Source organism: Dunckerocampus dactyliophorus, chromosome 9, assembly GCF_027744805.1.
Source record: "Dunckerocampus dactyliophorus isolate RoL2022-P2 chromosome 9, RoL_Ddac_1.1, whole genome shotgun sequence".
Lineage (NCBI taxonomy): Eukaryota > Metazoa > Chordata > Actinopteri > Syngnathiformes > Syngnathidae > Dunckerocampus > Dunckerocampus dactyliophorus.
The window spans coordinates 22,987,715-22,993,714 of record NC_072827.1 but is presented as its reverse complement, the minus strand read 5'-3'; positions in this window follow the sequence as shown (position 1 = coordinate 22,993,714).

Here is a 6,000-nt window from a genome sequence, read left to right as displayed (position 1 = left end):
ATAACAATTTTCTTTTATTATGTTTAATTATGTCCTTTTCCATTATATATATAAAATATCCATATATTTTCTATGCTGTTTATCCTCATTAGGGTCACAGGAGCCTATCCCAGCTGACTTCGGGCGACAGGCGGGGTACAACCTGGACTGGTCGCCAGCCAATCGCAGCTTTTCCATTATTATTATTATTATATATGTATTTATTATTTTCTATCCCGGGCCGCACGGTGGTCTAGTGGTTAGCACGTTGGCCAACACAGTAACAGCTTGGAGATGCTGGGTTCGATTCTCCCCTGGGCATTTCTGTGTGGAGTTTGCATGTTCTCCCCGTGTGCGCGTGGGTTTTCACCGGGTACTCCGGATTCCTCCCACATTCCAAAAACATGCAGGTGAGGTTAATTGGTGACTCTAAATTGCCAATAGGTATGAATGTGAGTGTGAATGGTTGTTTGCGAATGGTCGCCAGCCAATGGTTGTTTGCGATTGGCTGGCGACCAGTCCAGGGTGTACCCCGCCTGTCGCCCGAAGTCAGCTGGGATAGGCTCCAGCATGCCCCTGCGACCCTAATGAGGAAAAAGCGGTATAGAAAATGGATGGATGGATTTTCTATCCCGCTTGTCCTCACACAAGAGGCGGCGTACGCCCTGGAATGCTCGCCAGTCAATCGCAGGGCACATATAGACAAACAACCATTATTATCATTTCGTTTCAGTCACATGGCTCCACTGGCTCGAATGTTAGTTAACAAAAAAGGTTCCGTGCCTTATAAAAGCCCAACAATGTATGACATACTTCTTTGTGCGTATCCATTGTAAATGCAGAAATAGAAAACAAATTGAAAAATGTAAAAAAAAGATGAATAAAAACAAAACACAACTAATAATATGTAATTTAAATAATAATATACATTTTGTAATTCTATTTAAACATTTCAGTTTGGTTCATGCAAGAGAAAGTTAGAAAAATTGGATCCAAGAGGTTTAACATCGGGGCTTTAAAAGCCACTTATTTTAATGGCCTTGCTATTAAATCCACAAGGAGGTTGACGCCTTTTCAGAGCGTTGCAAAAGTAACTTTCCTCGCTCACAAAGAGCTTTTAACATGTGGGGTGGCGGAGACAAGGCCGTTTGATTTCATATCAAACCCAAGGTCCTCCTCGCCACTCATTGTAGCTTTAACGCTGCTGCGCCTTTTTATTATTTTTTTAAAAAAGCTTTTAGTATGTTGCCTTGTAAACTGCATCAGTCATACTATATAGAAATATATAATTATATATATATATATTTCTCCCTGTACTTGCTGATATTTCCAAACAATGTCAAGGACTGACAACTGTCTAAAACTCCTTACAGGATGAGACAAGGACACACACACACACACACACACACACACACACACACACACACACACACACAAACAATATTAGAGCAAAAACGAGTACTTTCCCCTCATTTTGGACTGCAGTCTTGTGTGTTATTCCAGATTAATCCTCACTGAGCAACATAATGTGCAACTTGCTGGAACATTTAGTGACAGTTGTGCTTTCTTGTGTGCATGCGTGTGATTGGCGTGTCCGTGGGGGTACATTTCCTGGCCAGTTAGGCCCTCAAGGTCGCCTGGAGGGAGCCTGCTAACCTTGGCTACCAGGCCCCCGGCAGACAACCTTGACGGAGAAACAGAGAGACAGAGAGCGAGGGCGAGGAACATGATGTGATAATGTGTGACCGTATATCACGGTGCACGGTAGCTGTGTGAACGTGGGCGTTGACCGGCCGGGGAGGGAGTCGCTCGTGGCCCGCCTACCAAACAAAGACCCTATTTTGCTGAAGGTTACGACATGCTTTTTATCCCTTTGTTACATGCCTGCTTTAATCTTTAGCTTGATAACTGCAGGACCGTGATGCATCTCCTAATGTTCTCATCCTGCGGCTACTCTCTGTATTTGTTTGTGTAAGAAAGCTCTTCTACTCCTGAACTGCTACACCCAAATAGGTGAAAATTTGGAAAATATGCACCCTTACTATGTTGCCTGCATGTGCTATTATTTCTCTGATAAATATACTGTGGAGCTGTTATTAAACAAGTTATTAAATTGGGTTGATTTGACAGCTCAACAAGACGCCTGCTGTAAGTTTAGGGTATATAGCTGAATTGCCACAACATTGACAAGCAGGTGTGTAAAATTTGAGCAAGATTGTTAGAAAACATGGCCACCATCAAGCCAAACGTCTTTGTTGGGGCACGGGCAGGACTTAGTAAGGAATTGTTCGTAAGTCATTGACCATTTGTCTAATGATTATAAAACTTTGAAGCTATCTGTATTACATGTATGCTAACATGTTTTCTCTTTGGCGTTTAGGTAATGATTCTGGAACTGACAATGTAACCTACAGTACAACACTGAACATATTGTTAAATGACAGTGTCAATCAAAACTGAACATATCTTTGTTTAAACTTGTATTAGTACTAGTATTGCCTCTCGTTGGATTGCGTACCTTATGTCCTGGCCTGTGAGTGCATAAACATGATTGTGTAACACTAAGTAGGCCAGGGTCTCACACACACGCACACACGCACACACACACACACACGCACACGCACACGCACACGCACACGCACACACACACACAGCACTACAAAAGATGTTTGTGTTTGAAATGATAAGTTGATTAAGTCCTCCAAAGCTGACTAAAAGCAGACAGACGGTGGGAGTTTCAATTCATCTTCATCCTTCACCTTCCTTTCAAAGTGCTTGCATCCTTTATGAAGAGGTAAACAGGAAGTTCAACCACTGGCCTTGGCGGATACATAAGTATGACATCATGGACAGAATGGGGAAATATAATAACTGTAGAGTGGAACAACAATGCGACTGACGCTATTCATCCAGACTAGCAAGGCTAATGAATAAAAACATGCGAAAAAAAACCCTCTAAAAAAGTTCTAAAGTTTCTTATACATGATGTCTATTCTCGCAAGCGTCAAAACTTGAGCATGTTCATTTTGCTTTTTTCTTAGGCTTTTTTTGCTTGTTTTTCACCAGTGAACGTCTTTTCCCATTTACGTAACAAGTAAGAATGTTAAAATATGACATTTGTGAGGCGCGTTATGCCTTCATCCTTCATTAAAGTTAAGATTCTTTTGTTGTTTTTACATCTTACTATTAACAATGGTTAACTTCTTTTTATACACGTATGGCAAGAAAGAATGTTGCATTTGGGCATTTTTCCTAACTTCCCCAAGCAAAGCAAAGATTGAGTGTTTTTTGTTTTTATTTTTTACTGAGAGTACTTAACTTCTTTTTACAATTGTATGGCAAGTATGAATATTGAAATGAAATTCATCCTTCATTATGTTTAAGACTGTTTTATTGTTTCTACGGTTAATTGGAGACTCTAAATTGTCCATAGGTATGAATGTGAGTGTGAATGGTTGTTTGTCTATATGTGCCCTGCCATTGGCTGGCCACCAGTTCAGGGTGTACCCCGCCTGTCGCCCGAAGTCAGCTGGGATAGGCTCCAGCATGCCCCCGCGACCCTAATGAGGAGAAGCGGCATAGAAAATAGATAGATGGACGGCCATGAATAAAAGGATCAGTGTTTTACGTACAGGGCAATTTGAGTTACTAGCTGTCAAAGAAGTCTTTTTTGTCATTGTACACAGACAGTAGACTTGTGTGTTCATCCCCACACACACACACACAAATTTTATTATTGAGATTAGTAAAATATGAAAACAATATAAACATCATTCAAAAATACAAAGACAGTTGTTGTCCTCGATCGCGACAGTGTTGCTCTTTGGCAATGATAATCTTTTTGAACTCCTCATAACGCACCATAATAATTACTAGCTCATCTTGTGTAAAAATACATGGCTGGAATCAATTCATTTTTGCGCAGAAGTAGAATAATATGAAGTCAAACCCCCCCTTTTATGTGAACGCGCGCTGAGCACAAAGCCGAGAACTGGACTTGACAAAGTAAGTTGATAACCATCGTTGCAGTACCGTTTAATTCTGTTTGTTGCATCTTGAGCACAAAGCCTGGGTTGATTGAGACACTTTTGCAGAATACTCCCAACGCCACACCAGTTATTTGTACTTGATGCTGCCTATTACATGCAAAACTATAAATGTATCATATCCAAACAAGCACATCGTTATCATTCTATTAAAAAAACAACCATGCACAACTGATATTTAAAAGCGGCTGAAACTCCAGCTTTGTTTTAAATCACAGAACTAAACAGTACTGATGCTTTGATTGCCGTGCTGCGTGTCAAATGATATGAAGTACATGTGTTTTGTTAAGACGTCAAAATTAAAGTACTTGCTAATGAAGTGACAAATGAAGGTCTCATTTTTATTTTATTTTTTTTTAGCTTTAATGATAATGGCCCACTTAAGAATGAAGGACAATTTCATAAAAAAACAACACATACGTGGAGACGCAATGACAACTTTTACATGATGATTTCTTTTGCATCCTCTGAAGAAAAACTTGTCACATTCTTTTTATTTCAATTCAAATGTTTGAATTTTCCCCTCACCTTGGTGTGTCACCATCACGACCCCCCGCTCCTCCCTTTTTGTTTTTTGCTGCTGGCACGTCGACGTCGTTATTAGCGTCGTAATTTACCTCCCTATGCAAACATGACCCTGTCCTTCAGATATTCAAACGGTAGTCACAGCGAGGCCAATAAAGAGCGAGATAAGAGGGACATAAATTATAGCTGGCCTCTTTCATATTTAACTAGTAGGCTAGCAGGCACGTCCTCCATGATTTTATCTGTGTATGTGTGTGTGTTACAGTGACATATATTTGGATAGTGCAGGAAGGGCAAACAAGGATGGCGACAAGTAAATGGAATATGCATATATAGAGAGAAGCGGGGGGCCACAAAAGCAATCTGCATTTTAATCGCCCACACGTCTGAATGCATTTTTATGAGCCCGCCTCTCAATAAATAAATCCTTTATTATTTAGGTAAGTTGTAGGAAAAAAACTCAACGCCGCTGTGAGAGATGGGAGCAGACGAGTGAATGAACCATAAATTTGTCGTGTTTGATTTGATTAAAAGGAATTCTGGTGCGTTTGGTCGGGTGTGAACACAATGATCCAAACTTTGGTGTGCATCAAAGAAGTGGACCGAGACCGCTTGAGATATGGGTCTCAGTTCGCTTGCAAGTGAACTCTGGTGGAGTTTGGTTCACTTGGGCTGGAATGTGAACCTGTCTTCAAATGGCAAAAAAGGCCAAATTTGACTAGTATAAAGGCAAAAATATCGTCGGATTAAAAGTGTTATAGTACAACAAAAACGTTACGATTTTAGAAAAATTATATTGTAATATTGCAAGAAAAAGGTTGTAATTTTTTTCTGATAAAAGTTTTATTTTCACAAGAAATGTGATAATACTATGACAAAAAAATTCATAATTTTACAAGAATAAAGTCAATAGGTGACAAAAAAAGTCATCGTTTTACAAGAAAAAAGGTAAAATTTTATGAGACTAAAGACTTCTAAAGTAGCGATCTTGAAAATGAAAAAAGTTGTAATTCTTTGTTTAAATAAGAAGAAGACAGTTTCACAAATGACAAATATCCATCCATTTTCTATGCCGCTTGTCCTCATTAGGGTCACGGGTATGCTGTAGCTTTTCCCAACTTTGGCCAAAAGGTGGGGTACACCCTGGACTGGTGGCCAGCCAATGGCAGCGCACATATAGACAAACAACCATTCACACTCACATTCATACCTATGGACAATTTAGAGTCGCCAATTAACCGAACATGCATGTTTTTGGAATGTGGGAGGAAACCAGAGTACCCGGAGAAAACCCACACACACACGGGGAGAACATGCAAACTCCACACAGAAATGCCCAACGGAGATTCAAACCCAGATCTTCCCCATCTCCTAACTGTGAAGCCCCAAATGACAAATATGTAAGGGAAAATGTGCTACTCTTGGCTCTGCTCTCTTTCGCTGTGTGTGT